Consider the following 16,394-nt stretch of genomic DNA (forward strand, 5'->3'; position numbering starts at 1 on the left):
TTCAAAACAGCGAATACAAACGGATCTGGCACACCGTACATACAGCAAGGTAAGCAATCACACAGGGACCAGGGATCGCAAGGGCCATCCTGGGCTACTAAATGGCCCTGCAGTTATTTAATTACATGCTACAAATGGACGCCCACTACAAGAGATGATCGAAGTTTAGTCCGGATGCATCGAGACACGCCTGTCATCTACACAGCATTGAACGACCCACACTTTCAAAGATACCTGATGTATCTCAAAGATGTCATGCTGCCGCAATATCCGTGACTTCTAGGTCGTCCAGAAATATAACAGGGTTTCACAGACAAGGTTTTTCAGAAACTTCCTGGCAGATTAAAACTGTGTGCCCGACCGAGACTCGAACTCTGGACCTTTGCCTTTCGCGGGCAAGTGCTCTACCAACTGAGCTACTGAAGCACGACTCACGCCCGGTACTCAGAGCTTTACTTCTGCCAGTACCTCGTCTCCTACCTTCCAAACTTTACAGAAGCTCTCCTGCGAACCTTGCAGAACTAGCACTCCTGAAAGAAAGGATATGGCGGAGACATGGCTTAGCCACAGCCTGGGGGATGTTTCCAGAATGAGATTTTCACTCTGCAGCGAGTGTGCGCTGATATGAAACTTCCTGGCGGATTAAAACTGTGTGCCCGACCGAGACTCGAACTCGGGACCTTTGCCTTTCGCGGGCAAGTGCTCTACCAACTGAGCTATCGAAGCACGACTCACGCCCGGTACTCACAGCTTTACTTCTGTCAGTACCTCGTCCTCTACCTTCCAAACTTTACAGAAGCTCTCCTGCGAACCTTGCAGAACTAGCACTCCTGAAAGAAAGGATATGGTGGAGACATAGCTTAGCCACAGCCTGGGGGATGTTTCCAGAATGAGATTTTCACTCTGCAGCGGAGTGTGCGCTGATATGAAACTTCCTGGCAGATTAAAACTGTGTGCCCGACCGAGACTCGAACTCGGAACCTTTGCCTTTCGCGGGCAAGTGCTCTACCAACTGAGCTACCGAAGCACGACTCACGCCCGGTACTCACATCTTTACTTCTGCCAGTACCTCGTCTCCTACCTTTCAAACTTTACAGAAGCTCTCCTGCGAGAGTTGGTAGAGCACTTGCCCGCGAAAGGCAAAGGTCCCGAGTTCGAGTCTCGGTCGGGCACACAGTTTTAATCTGCCAGGAAGTTTCATATCAGCGCACACTCCGCTGCAGAGTGAAAATCTCATTCTGGAAGGTTTTTCAGATACTGTCACAGGAAAGAATCGATGGGGACAGATTGGGTGATCATGGTGGCCACGCGACTGGCCAACCGCAACCAATTCAGTGGCCGGAAAGGCTTGCCTGCAGATGTGCCCTCACTTTGTTGAAATGCGCGGGGGCTCCGACGTGCTGAAATCGAAATCGGCCACGAACAGACATGTGAACATCATTCAGCATGTCCGGCAGAATCTATAGCAAAAATACGAGATATACGTGCGACCTTCAAGTCAGTCCGGGAGAATGTACGGCCGAATTAAACAACCTACGACAATGGCAGCCCAAAAGTGAAGGATACGTTTGTGTTGTGAGGTATACTTACGTGCAGCACGAGGGTTCATATCCGCCCTCGTGTGCAGGTAGCGAACGTCCATCACAACCGCCAGTGAGAACTCTAACAATACCACCACTTGCAAAGTAGATTAGAAATCAGATTAATAATGTTGCTCACGCAGCATATGTTCGCTTTATCGGGCAACAAAAAAGCTATTGACTGTGGATGGTATCGTCAGAATCGAAATAATGAGGTCACTGTAAATAAGTCATTAATTTGGAACTTATCTTGAATGGATTCCAACTTAGATTTCGTCGAAGTCCTTATGGCTCATCTTGTTGATCCTAGGGAGATTCCACTTCGGCTGCTAGAAGGTCCGGATCTGTATTTTGGCAATATTTGAAGACCTAATAAATGCGTTTTTCAGGAAATTCTTAATGATCAACCAATCCCAGATCGGAACAATGGCATGGTAGAAATAATTTTTGACTTGGTATTCACGATCCACATTTTTAATAAACTTCTTGTAAATTCACATATACTTCTTAATTGTCACATCATCAAGAAAACAGATTTGTATCAATCTTCACATATTTAATTTCCACTTTAACCAAACACAAGGCTTGACTGTTATTTTACAAAGCGAAATAACGACATAACTTCTCCAAAGTCAAACAAAGACTGCCCTGTGCGCATTCGCACCAAAACGGTTACAAGTGAGTCAAAGATTATGACAGTCTCACAGAAATGAATACACACAAGAACCATATCACTGTAATATATCGATACATCGGAGTAACTATACATTAATAAAACCAAATGTGTATATTGTCACAAAAATATGTCTGTTACTTCACAGAAAAATAGTTCGATATTACTGGTATCGAGTACTGAGGTTGGACTGTCGTAATGGTCACGTAAATAAAGAACCATTACAGAACGCAGCCTCGCATTTGAATTGGGCACTCGCTATGAAGCTTCTATCCGAAGCGGATTCCTGGAGAAATCCAGCTGCAATAACTGGTCGCCTTGGAAACGAAACGGCTGCAGTGTTTCGTCTTGTCTAGGGAATATTAGTGGCGCGGGACCAACCTCGTGACTTGTTGACGGCGCACATGGCATGCTTTTGAGAAAGCTTTCTTCCCCCGCAACTGTCCGTATTGTTCGTTGGCGACCTTCATCCGGCTTGTGCATGTGGAACGAACCGGTTTCGCGCAATCGGCGATGCAGGTTGGCAAATAATGAGTGGCACGATACCTTTCTATCTGGATGCTTCGCACGATACAGTCGCATTGCCTCTCGTCCACTGCAGTTGGCTGTGCCACCAATCAAATGCATCTCAGCCATTTCGCGGTACTTGTAGATAGCTGTGGTACTCGGAAACCTCCAAGGCGTTGAATGGCGACGGTCTCAGTGCTCACCGCCCGTGCTCGTATAGCAACACACTCTCGTCACCGTAGCGCCCTCTCGTGGTGTCTGCGACCCCGGTTCCTATGTGATTACTGATCCTTGTATCCGCGGCTCGTGGTCTTGCGGTGGCGTTCTCGCTTCCCACGCTTGGGGTCCCGTGTTCGATTCCCGGCGGTGTCGAGGATTTTCTCTGCCTCGAGATCACTGGGTGTTGAGTGTCTTTCATAATCATTTCAGCCTCATTCACTTGCAAGTCGCCGTAGTGGCGTTAAAGAACTTGTGGAGCGGTGGCCGAACCGCCCCGCGAGGGGACTCCCGGCCACCAATGCCATACGCTCATTACTATCATTATTACTGATCCTTGTTGCATGCCTGATGTGCCACGTCAGTTTGTAAAGATTTTTTTGAATCACCCTGTATCTAGACACACAAACGGCATTTCAGACACTGAAATAATTAGGTCCAAATTCAATAGCCAGAGTAGCTGAGATAGTAAACAGAATTTATGACACACAAATTTGACCCAAAAGTCTTTACTTAAGAGGCGAAACTCAAAAGAATGAAAAGACTATATGATAATTAGATTTATGAGTGATTTTCTAAAGGCAGGTACGAGAGGCATACTAACGAGAGCTGAAGTGAAAATTGAGACACACGTTTGGGAAGACCAGTTCGTGTTCAGAAAGGCTAATGGAACAGGAGATGCTTTAAGTTGTCTCAGAATAACTGGATAAATAATGATAAAAATTAATAAGTAAGCAGGCATATATTAATTTTATCGAATAGGAGGAGGCATTCCAAAGAATTATTTGGAGTACAGTGCTGACAGTTTTAAAATATTTTGGTGTAATCTGGCAAGAAGGTTAATAAAGGACGTGTACACAAAGCAGAAAATGACAGAGTAGGGAAGGAGGAGACAGAAGAGATGACCAGTGGAAGGGATGTAAGGTAATCATGCTCACTGTCGCCGAAGTTGTTCTACATACATGTGAAGAACTGGTAGGTAGGGTAACAAAGGACGCCAGTAGTACTGTGATTGGAGGAGAAATGATACAGACTGTAAGATACGCGAATGAGCAAACAGTCGTAAGAATAAGATAGAAGGAAGCAGGTGGAGATTAGTGTTTAACATCCCGTCAACAAAGAGGTCATTAGAGACGTACACTACTGGCCATTAAAATTGCTACACCACGAAGATGACGTGCTACAGATGCGAAATTTAACCGACAGGAAGAAGATGGTGTGATATGCAAATGATTAGCTTTTCAGAGCATTCACACAAGGTTGGCGCCGGTGGCGACACCTACAACATGAGGGAAATTTCAAGCCGATTTCTCTTATACGAACAGCAGTTGACCGGCGTTGCCTGGTGAAATGTTGTTGTGATGCCTCGTGTAAAGAGGAGAAATGCGTACTATCACGTTTCCGACTTTGATAAAGGTCGGATTGTAGCCTATCGCGATTGCGGTTTATCGTATCACGACAGTGCTGCTCACGTTGGTCGAGATCCAATGACTGTTAGCAGAATATGAAATCGGTGGGTTCAGAAGAGTAATACGGAACTCCATGCTGGATCCCAACGTCCTCGTATCACTAGCAGTCGAGATGAGAGGCAACTTATCCGCATGGCTGTAACGGATCGTGCAGCCACGTCTCGATCCCTGAGGCAACAAATAGGGACGTTTGCAAGACAACAACCATCTGCACGATCTGTTCGACGACGTTGTGCAGCAGCATGGACTATCAGCTCGGAGACCATGGCTGAGGTTACCCTTGACGCTGCATCGAAGACAGGAGCACCCACCTTGGTGTACTCAACGACGAACCTGGGTGCACGAATGGCAAAACGTCATTTTTTCGGATGAATCCAGGTTCTGTTTACAGTAACATGATGGTCGCATCCGTGTTTGGCGACATCGCGGTGAATGCACATTCGAAGCGTGTATTCGTCATCGCAATACTGGCGTATCACCCCGCGTGATGGTATGAGGTGCCATTGGTTACACGTCTCGGTCACCTCTTGTTCGCACTGACTGCACTTTGAACAGTGGACGTTACATTTCAGATGTGTTATGACCCGTGGCTCTATCCTTCATTCGATCCCTGCGAAATCCTACATTTGAGCAGGATAATGCACGACCGCATGTTGCAGGTCCTGCACGGGCCTTTCTGGATACAGAAAATGTTCGACTGCTGCCCTGGCCAGCACATTCTCCAGATCTCTCACCAATTGAAAACGTCTGGTCAATGGTGGCCGAGCAACTGGCTCGTCACAATACGCCAGTCACTACTCTTGATGAACTATGGTATCGTGTTGAAGCTGCATGGGCAGCTGTATCTGTACACGCCATCCAAGCTCTGTTTGACTCAATGCCCAGGCGTATCAAGGCCGTTATTACGGCCAGAGGTGGTTGTTCTGGATACTAATTTCTCAGGATCTATGTACCCAAATTGCGTGAAAATTTAATCATATTTTAGTTCTAGTATAATAAATTTGTCCAATGAATACCCGTTTGTCATCTGCATTTCTTCTTTGTGTAGTAATTTTAATGGCCAGTAGTGCAACATAAGTTCTAATTAGGGAAGGATTGAGAAGCAAAGCGGCCGTGCCCTTTCTAAGAAACCATAGCGGCATTCGCAGTACGCAATTTAGGGTAATCACAGAAAACCTATGTCGTGATGGCCGAACGAAGATTCGAACCGTCGCCATCCCAGTGCGAGTTTAGTGTGGTAAATGCCCGCACGGCATTAAAAGAAGCACCAGTTAATGTAGTCATAGACGGTAAAAAGGTAGGACAAGTAAAATACTTTCTGTACATAGTAAGATTAATGATGTGGTACGGAAGGTTCCACAAGAAATAAGGAGAATGACATCTAGGGGAAAAAGAGCAATTGATAAGTTGAAGCACCTACTAACATCTAGAAGAATACCAATGGAACTGAGGAAAAGATTTGCTGGATGTTATGTGTAGAGTGTAGTGCTGTACACAGTGGATCATGGACAGTTAGAAAAGAAGGAAGAAATTTTGAAAGTTTTGAAATTTGGGTGTTGACAAATATGCTTAAGGTGAAGTGGGCCAGTAGATGGTAGAATGAGGAAGTGATGAGTACAATAAGAGAAGAAACAAAATTATTGGAATTAATCAGAAAGAGGGAAAAAATTTTGGCTGGGGCATATACTGCATAGGAATTGTCTGTAATAAATACTTATAGGGGGAAAAATGCAAGTAATGGTAGGAAAAAGTGGGAAGAAAATTACAGTCATAGACGACATTAGAAACCTATGAAAATAAAAACAGATGAAGGAAGATTCTAAGAACAGGACACAGTGGGGGGCCTCCAGTTGAATTCTGTCATGAGATAGTATACTAAAAAAGAAAGAAGAAGACGCAAATGCAGCTGACTTTTTAAATACTCTCCCAGCGGTATGAAGAAACCTAACTACGTCTCACTTACCGGTAAAGTAACTGTCTGGACTATTTAGCACGACAAAGAAAAATTAGCCTATGAAATATTATAGCTCAGTAGTACAAAAGGGCATTCCATGAAGTTTTAATTACAACCTGAACAAAAGTAAAGTTACCTAATTATCTACGTCTGTTTGTTTGTTTGCAGGCACACAACACAGTATATGCGCCACAGTAGCGGAGCACGCCTTAGGAGCTAAAGCAAAGTCACACACCCCACTGGTAAAATGGGAACGTACTGAGCCCTCCTACTTGGGGCGATCCAGCGGCGTGTCTCGGTATTGTGGTGCATGGGTATAATGCGTACCAGCAGAGGGAGCATGTTCCTGCAATTAAAAAATAATGATTACGTAACCATTTTCTTTCACGATGAGAATTAAAACTGTGTCTGCCCCCCATTTCACTTGTCCTGCAGATAAAATTCAAATGTATGTAATGGCAGCTATCAGTTATTAGCCCCACTGACAAAAACTAAAAGAGAGAGAGTTATTTACGAGTTGGTAAGGAGGAAGCGACGCGAAAAATTTTATTTTCTTATTTATTTTCTTCTGGGTGGATCTCAACAGCATCAACACGTTTCCACCAGGCAGTGTTTTAAACTACTTTATTTGCGCGAGTAGCTTTCAAGTGCATCTATAGAAGCCGATATGGGCACATCGTTGTCAATTTGATGAAGACTGAAAAAGGACAACGTCTAGAACAAGCAGTGCAAATAAATTTGTTTAAAACACAGATGGTGGAATCATGCCATTTTTCAAATTTAACAAGAGTGTTGGTGCAAGGAATCAAACAGGATGACCATTATTGAACTATATGAAAATAATGTAAATGAATTTTCAAATAACTTTCGGAATTCAGCCAGGTAACACTTTCAGCGACCGCCGAGGAACGTGCATTGGAGTCGGCGCCTTTAAAACCCGCCTGTTTCTTTAGATACGTCGACGATACCTTCGTTGTTTGGTCTCACGGTAGGGAGAATTTGAATGTCTTTCTAGAACATCTGAACTCGATCCACCCGAACATTCGTTTTACGATGGAGGTGGAAGAGGATGGTTGCCTTCCCTTTCTCGACGTGTTGGTTAGGAGGAAGGATGATGGATCATTGGGACATGCAGTCTACAGGAAACGTACTCACACCGACTTGTACTTACAAGCTAATAGTTGTCACCATTCTGCTCAGCGTGAAGGGGTACTTCGTACCTTGGTACACAGGGCACATGTCGTTTCTGACGCTGAGACTTTGCCAGCTGAGCTGTCCCATCTTGAAGTTACATTTCGTCAAAATGGTTATAGTGATAGACAGATTGAACGTGCGTTGCGCTATCGACCAACTGTACATCGGGTGATTGATGATAATTCTGAGTCAACACCTAAGTCTACTGCCTTTTTGCCTTACGTAGGAAACACGTCCAATAAGATCGGTCGTATTTTACGGAAATACGATGTGAAATGTGTTTTCCGACCTCCATCTAAAATTAGAGCACTTTTGAGTTCCGTTAAGGATGATCTTGGACTGCGTAAGGCGGGTGTATATCGTATTCCTTGTAGCTGCGGCATGGCTTATATTGGTCAAACTATCAGGACCGTGGAGGACAGATGTACTGAGCATAAACGGCACACACGATTACAGCAACCAAACAGATCTGCAGTTGCCGAACATTGCTTGGATACTGCTCACCCCATGTTATATAATAACACCGAGATATTGGCATGCACGTCCAGCTATTGGGACAGTGTCATTAGGGAGGCAGTTGAGATTAAATTAGCGAGCAACCTCGTTAACAGGGATGGAGGTTTCTGTTTAAACTCTGTTTGGAATCCGGTTCTCTCCCCTGTCAAAAAACAGGAACAGAGTCAATGCTGCCTCACCTGCGAATTCATAGTCTCACTATCGATAGCTCTGACTTTGGTCATCTTTGGTGGCACTAGTGTTCAGTGTGTGTGTGTGTGTGTTATCTTTCCTGCTTCTGTCGGAGAACCGAGGTATTAAATTTGCATGTACGCCGCCTGTCCGTTGCAGTTTGCCTTGAAAATGGCGGGGTGTTCTCCCGCCGAAATATCGGCGGTCGCTGAAAGTGTTACCTGGCTGAATTCTCGGAAGTTATTTGAAAGTTGTATACGCCAGGAGAAACTCAGGTCTCAAAATGTAAATGAATTTCAAACTAAAGTGTTCACACACTTTATTTAACATGTAAACGTCACTACAGATATTCGGATTTAGATAATGACATGTTCGATATGCCTGACATCATTGACGATGATGTGGCGCAGATGAATAGCGAAATTCTGCATGACCCACTGAAGTGTCCGAATATCGCTGCTGTCGATGAACTCAAGAATTACTGTTTTCAGCTCAGAAATGGTTTTGGGATTGTTGCTGTACACCTTGTTTTTAATATAGCCCCAAAAACGAAAGTCGCATATGCTCAGATCCGGAGAAAATAGCGGCCAATCGAGGCCCAGGCCAGTAGCCTCTGGTTACCCCAGACGAAGAACACGGTTCCCAAAGTGCTCCTCCACGACATCACTCTCTTGCTTCGATGGGGTCGAGCTGCGTCTTGTATGAACCACATCTTGTGGAAATCAGGGTCACTTTGTATAGTGGGAGTGATATCACCTTCCGATACATTTACGTACCGTTCGGTAGTCACCGTGCCTTCGAGAAATATGGTATCAATTCTTCCGTGACTAGGCTGCTCACTACACAGAGACTTCTCGATCACGAAATGCGGTTTCCCAGCCCCCAAAATGCACTAATTTTGCTTATTGACGAACCCATCCAAATGAAAGTGGGCTTCGACGCTAAACCAAACCAAATGCGCATACTAACTCCCATCACGCCGCGCGGCCAACCATGCAGTTTGAACGTCCTAACGCAAACCTTTCAAATATTGAGACGGTTTTATTTCATATAGTTCAGTAATTGCACTCTGTATGTAAATCGTCAATATACAGTATAATTTTACAGTTAGAGTGGATACCAAACTGTCTCTTAAATGTTTTTTGTACTACACGGAATATTCTGCGCTCCGTAAGGTTCGGTACCTTCGCAGACCATATATGACAAACGATATTCGATCTTAAAGAGAGCTGATTCGGGAAACACGTCGATAAAATAATTATATGAAGATATTACACTTAAGAGACATGAAACTTAAAAGTGAAAGCCCCATCACTTTGTAAGGTCCAGTTATAGAGTGAGAGGGAAATCCACTAAAAAGCTTCTTTTTTTCTGGCTGGGAATTTACCACTGCCGCATTTTGACCTTCTTTATTCACTTGATTTTAATTTTGGTCGTCACTTTGTATTTTCAACGTCCATTTTTTTATCGTATGTTAATGTCATTGTATACCAGTAGCATCATATCATTTCACATTTGGGGTGCGCAGTAAGGTGCAGCGCCAGTTTAAGACCCAAGCGACAAAATCCCTTTGGGGCCCAAGTGCAAAATTTGCGTACAGAGGGCAACTTAATTAGTAGCGAATACTGACACGGTTGGAAGAATATCTTAAGAGAAGGAAAAATAATCATTAAAATGAGATCCAAAACGAGCCGTTTACGACGCATTTTGGGAATGTATCATATACAGTCCAAGTTAGCATAAAGACATTTCATTAAGTTCCCATCTAATTGGTCTCCAATTTTACTCAGTGCTTGAGTTAATAAGAGATATAATCCACTGCTTTTTGCAGTTTGTGTTTCATGTGTCACCCTCGCAGTACTTTATTAATACACTGGCGTACTAAACTTAAATACGAAAGTAGCTTTGTTTGACGTGTCACTGCCAAGCAATAAAGCTCAATGGAACTTGGACCATACATAGATAACTGAAAGAAGTACGAAATGAGATCAGGAAAATGCTGGGATGGTTCCTTTCAAAGGGCATGGCCGATTTGTTTCCCATCCTTGATACAATCCGAGCTTGTGCTCTGTCTCCAATGACCTCGATCTCGATGACACGTTAAACCAAATCTTTCTTTCATCTTCCTTCTTCCTTTATTCAGAATGAAACTACCAGAAATGACATAAATAGCACTGAAGTGCACGCGATTTATGGTGATTCCCTACACTACGAAAGGCGGAACATTGTTCTTATTAGGTTGTGTAATCATCACGGACGGTAGAGCATGATCTGTAACGTTCTCCCGTGCTGGCCACAAGATTAGTAAGTCATAGTTCTTGTGGTGTCGCGCTGCGATGCTTCACCAGTGCGGCTGCAACTGCTGTATGGCCGTCATTGCACGTGGAGGTGCCGCAATACGTCACCCCAACGCATTCCAGACGTGCTCGATCGGATTTAAGTCGGGAAACAAGCTGTCAATTCGCTGAATATCCTCTTGTTCCAAAATCTCCACCATAGTTGTTCTATGGTCGCTTATTGTCATCCTTAAAAATAACGTCAGAGCCAAATGCACCCCTAAAATGACGCAAATGGGGAAAGAGTACCTTTATAAGTTTGTGTACCACGTTCAAAGACATGGAGATTCGTTACACTCAACATAAAACCAGGGCCACCAATACTCTACCATGTTCGACAATTATCCTGTGTGCATTAATTCATTACATATTCCCACCTCTCACTATAAAGGGGTGTCCACCCCCGGTAGCTGAGTGGTCAGCGGGACAGAATGTCAATCCTAAGAGCCCGGGTTCGATTCCCGGCTGGGTCGGAGATTTTCTCCGCTCAGGGACTGAGTGTCGTGTTGTCCTAATCATCATCATCTCATCCCCATCGACGCGCAAGTCACTGAAGTGGCGCCAAATCGAAAGACTTGCACCCGGCGAATGGTCTACCACCGGCCGGGGTGGCCGAGCGGTTCTAGGCGTTTCAGTCTGGAACCGTACGACCGCTACGAGCGGAGGCGCTAGCCACACGACGACCCGACGACCCGACTATAAAGAGGTACGCCCAGAATCATCACTCACTTAATCTGCTCTCATCCGAACAGAGAACGTAACACCACTCCTCATTGATCCGGCGCTATACTCTTGGCACCATCGCAAATGTTGACGCCGATGTACGGATGTAACAGGAACACGACGTCACCCTGTCGCCGTGGGGCTTGAGATTATGTGCCCCGCAGTCGTATTGAATGTAATTGCTATTGCACCTGCCCTTTGACATGGGTCCGTTTTTATTTGCTGCTACAGTTGACCAAAGTCGACCACATACCCTGCTTCAGGCAGCAATGCCTGTGTTTCGAAACACTCCCTATCCACGTGAAACAATGCACTCAGCATTACCAGATTCCTGGGCCAGAGTGCGCCCACTGTAACATGGCCGGTAGATGCGTAACCGGCAGGGCACAACGTGTGGGAAGAGAATTAGTGTGGGAATTACAGACAGGCGCTGTAGGGGAAATGCCGAGCGCTGGAGGGGAAATCCGTTCTAAACTGAAGCGTATGTAACACATTTTTGCAAATATTAAGCGGAACCCATCCACGCCCACACTTCCGTGGTCACCATTCAAACGTCACCTCTGCTTGGGTACTATATAAAAAGAATTCCCCTGAAAATGGAACAAAAGCTGTGACACATTTTCGCCTGACTTGTTACCCATTTGTTACTTTCAGAGAAATGTCATGAGTGGAGAATTTTCAATAAGACATACATTATTCTCGTTGCCATGTGAAAAATGGCTCCTTCTACCAAAACAAAGCGGATTTTACACAGTGTCAATTCACTAACATGTTGTGCAGACGCAACTGTCAGAGACTACTGGAAGAGTTGTTTATTAAGTTTATTATGTGAGGAACTGAGGAAAAGTAAGGTCAGTAGTTCATGGAAAAGCACATCCTCATTACAAAAATAAGTGTGTAATGTCTTCACTCCTGTTGTTCCAAAACCCATAGCATATCTAATTTAACCAGCTATCGATTGCCCTTAAAAACTACGTTCATTTATCTATAAAGTCCGTAGTTAGTGGAATAATGTGGTAGATAATGAAGTTTTGTGTAAAAACCGTGTGGCAAAATTTGTGTGCTATCATTTGCCAAAACGTCATTTCAGTATTTCAAACAGTTTTTGAAACATGAGGAATGTTGTCGGTATTTCACTCTGGCTTTATCGCTGGCGCACACGATCGCAAATGAGTGTGCTACAACAGATCAGTTTTCTCAGACTGGTGACAAATACAGACCTCCACCGAAGTCTAAAGAAAAATTCAATATGTTAACCGTATTTCACACGCAGCAACATACGAAAAATCGTGGTGACACCTGTTTTTCATTGCAAACTTTTAGAGGTTTCACTCAGTGTCTTACTTCAACGTAAATATCACAGTTACTATGACCATTAATGAAATGATGAGTACATTATAGTGAAACTGACAATTAAAACTATAAGCAAAGCAAAAATAGGTTTATCTACAAAGAAGTTTCTGTAAAACCGTTTGAAAAGGACTGCAGGGTGCGCGCCTCGATACCGTCATCGACGACTGACCGACATGGGGACGCACACTGTCGCCATCCACCATCGAATGAACGAATGAACTTGACCAGAGCTTTGAACTAAACCTGGCCACTCCGTATCGCCCACCGTGTCCTGAGCGGATTCTACTCACGTCACACATCGTCCTCCTTCCAGTTACTCGATGACATTCGTGTGAAGTCGTTCAGATGTTGCCTCCAGGCCATGTTGTAACGAAGAACGCCACCACAGTTCGTCGTCTCTGCTAGCTGATTGAACCCCCCCCCCCCCACACACACACACACGCAGTCTTTTCCAGTTCCTTCAAATGCCTAGTGTTGCGAGGCCAGCCCCATTTGGCACTTTGCTCGCTCACCTCACGCTAAGTGACGTCCAGGTTTCTGTGCATGATTGCGAGACTTCTGGCACATGTTACCACTCTTTCATTCATTTCCACCGAGTTGTTAATGTTATACGTCACTTTATCTATCTCGTTCTTAAGTTCTGCAGGGCACTGTAGAATACTTATCATTCGTACCAGCCATAATTTCTTTTTTTCTTTTTCGGTTGGACACGTAAGAAGTCTGCCCATGTTTATCAAGATTTTACTATTTCCATGGCAGATCTTCTGAAATTTAATAACTTCCTGGTCGTTGCCTTCACATGTAGCATAAAACTTACTTTGTTAAGCTGTGACTTACAGCTAACATGTCAATATAAACTTATGCGGTATGTTATGTATTTCTCTCCCACTTTTTCCAATGGAAAGTGAAATAACTTGTAAAGTATTGCTAAACTAAAGAACAGTACAAATTTTATATTTTACACTTATTTGGATAATGGCCCATTTTTATTGAAGCTACAATAATACGGTAGGTCTAGTTGCTGTTAGATGTCTGGAGAGCACACACTACTCGAAAGATTTCTACAGGATCCAGTTACTATAGGCGACCTGGATTATGTGCACATACTACTGGAATACTTCTGACGTTCCCCAGCGTTGAAACTAGTAGCCTGAAAACTTTATTTAGGCTACTAGTTTCAACGACTGATAGTATATGTTTCTACAAGAGTAGGACCGACCGCTGTTCCTCACTTTATATACTTTTATGATAGATTTACGATTAATTAAATCAGATGGTAGCTTTAAGGCGCCTTTACAGATGTTAAGTGGAGTTAGTGAACTCATCACCACCAGCTACATGTGGTTTATATTTGTTGTATACATTAACGAATTTTAATAAAGAATGTGACAACTCCGCCGGCCGCTGTGGCCGAGCGGATCTAGGCGCTTCAGTCCGGAACCGCGCTGCTGCTACAGTCCCAGGTTCGAATCCTGCCTCGGGCATGGATTTGTGTGATTTCGTTAGGTTTAAGTAGTTCTAAGTCTAGGGGACTGATGACCTCAGATGTTAAGTCCCATAGTGCTTAGAGCATTTGAACCACTTTTTTTTTGCGACAATTCCTACACAGTACATGCTGAGCGGTTCCTTTTCTACTTGCGAGTTCATGAACGTGCTCTAATTGCCTAATAGACACTTGTTCACCAGCCGTTTCCACAGCACTCCATTTTTGGTCTGTTCGATACAAGTCCCTAAACAACACATATAAAATTTTTAATACACTCGTTTCTCTCATCTTATTTCAGAGCCTAAGATTTGCGAAACTGACACATGGTAACAGGCGCTACACATTCTTATGAGGCGAATTAATCTACTCTCAGGAAAACCTACCTAAAATGCACCGAAAAACTAACATTTGCAGCCTACACAAGTTTAAGCAAATTCTGCCTACTGTTCTTTGCTTCAATTTTCTGATACGAGTACAGACAAGTCTAGAAAAAAACTCAACTCTAATAAAGCTCAAATGCATCAGATGATCCTCCACGCAGAGAAGTTAAACGCATACTGATAGCATGGAGCCCACAACCAGAGCCTATGTTGTTAGGACTTGCCTCTATCCTAGGAGATTTCACTCTCCCAGGCTCAGCACCTGTTTTGTGACGTCACATACGCTTCCTGTCAGCTGTCGCAGGCTCTACATACCGGAGACAACGTGTTGTCTCATTGAATACCCGCTCTCCGCCGTATTACCGACGTTAGGTAACGTCGACTATGGCCGAAATTTCGATAGGTAATCCGCTGGGTACGTCAGGCGCTGCTGGCTGTTTCCCCTTTGACTTTCAGCAAAGGGCAGTTCCTGATTACCAGATTTCGCGCCAGTGTCATGGATTAAACACCACCTCTCCTCCTTGTCTCGTGAAGTACGTATGCGATACTGCTGACGGGCACCGTCCATCGGAGGGGATGTTAAGGTCGGTGGCACCCTTGGCGCCCTTCGAGAGAAGTAGGCTATATGCCAGCACCAGGTTTCACCCTCTCCCTTCCCTCATCGTCATATAACGCAAACAAGTCGAAACACTACACATCCGTCCATTACAGTAGTCTACACGTATCAGATACACTTAAAACACAGTCCTCGCACCTTACGAAGGAAAGGTGCCAGTGTGCACCAAGAACAGGAAAAACCGTTCCAATTAAGCAGCTTAACCTGCCCTTCGAGGTCTCCCAGCCAACCGTGACGTACAATTTTAAAATCTCTTCTCTCCTACTTTCTCCAAATATTCATTATACGAGGGTTGGAACTCTAATAGTGGCAATTATATATTTACAGCTCGTACAAAATAGATACGCGTTTCAAAGTTTTACTGAGCTTCAAAGTAGTCACCAGCATTGTGTATAACCCGTTGCCAGCGATGTGGAAGTCGTAGAATACTCTTAGCAGTGCCAGCTGTCTTGACAGTTCGAGCGGCGCGGTCTATTCCCAGACGAATTTATAGCAGTTCTGAAGCGTAAGCCGTGAAGTGTTTCCTTCAGTTTAGAAATTGAGCTGAACTTACGAGAGCTTAAGTCAGGGGAGTGCAGAGGGTGGTGTAGCACTTAGCAGCCCCATCAGTCAAACAAATCAGTAACAGCTTTCACTGTACGTTTCTGAGCATTGTCCTGCAAAATGCAAGAAAAGGAACGAACGGGTGAGACATTCTTGAAATTAAAGAGAACATTTCTAACCGCTCCAAGAAGAGAGTCCCAACGGAGGCTACAACAGAGGCTACTCTTCGGAAACTGGGAAGAAAGGCCTTTTCATCTAGGTCTCTGATAGATGTAACAAGCAGTGGAAGACCCGAGACATATGGCAATGATACTGAAGTCCCTGAACGCTTAAACGCATCATTGCTTTGTTCGCCAGATGACCCTGCGATTTAACTTAGGAGATAGACTAAAAATCAGGATTTACAGATTTAGTACATGCCTTAGCCTGTCTTGACTGTGACACACTCTTTGGAATCACGAACTTAGCAAGAGTAAACCACAAGGAATAAAAAGTTATGTTCAGGATGTATATAAACCATACTGCACTCATAAGTATCGAACGACATTAAAGGGAATCAGTAGCCTATCCCTATCATTCTGCAAGCTGTAAAGGAGACCAAGAGAAATTTGGCAACGTGATTTAAATACAGACAGAAGAAGTAACAACTTCAAGGTTTACGGATAACTCGTAATTCT

At 44.1% G+C, this 16,394-nt stretch overlaps 1 non-coding gene across 1 annotated transcript; it reads right to left on the reverse strand.

Annotated features, from left to right (window-relative positions):
- Positions 1–652: 652 nt before the first annotated feature.
- Trnas-cga (transfer RNA serine (anticodon CGA)) lies at positions 653–727 on the reverse strand. The gene has a single exon. It is a non-coding gene; the product is annotated as a tRNA-Ser (tRNA).
- Between the last annotated feature and the right edge of the window lie 15,667 nt (positions 728–16,394).

Source organism: Schistocerca nitens, chromosome 2 (genome assembly GCF_023898315.1).
Source record: "Schistocerca nitens isolate TAMUIC-IGC-003100 chromosome 2, iqSchNite1.1, whole genome shotgun sequence".
NCBI lineage: Eukaryota > Metazoa > Arthropoda > Insecta > Orthoptera > Acrididae > Schistocerca > Schistocerca nitens.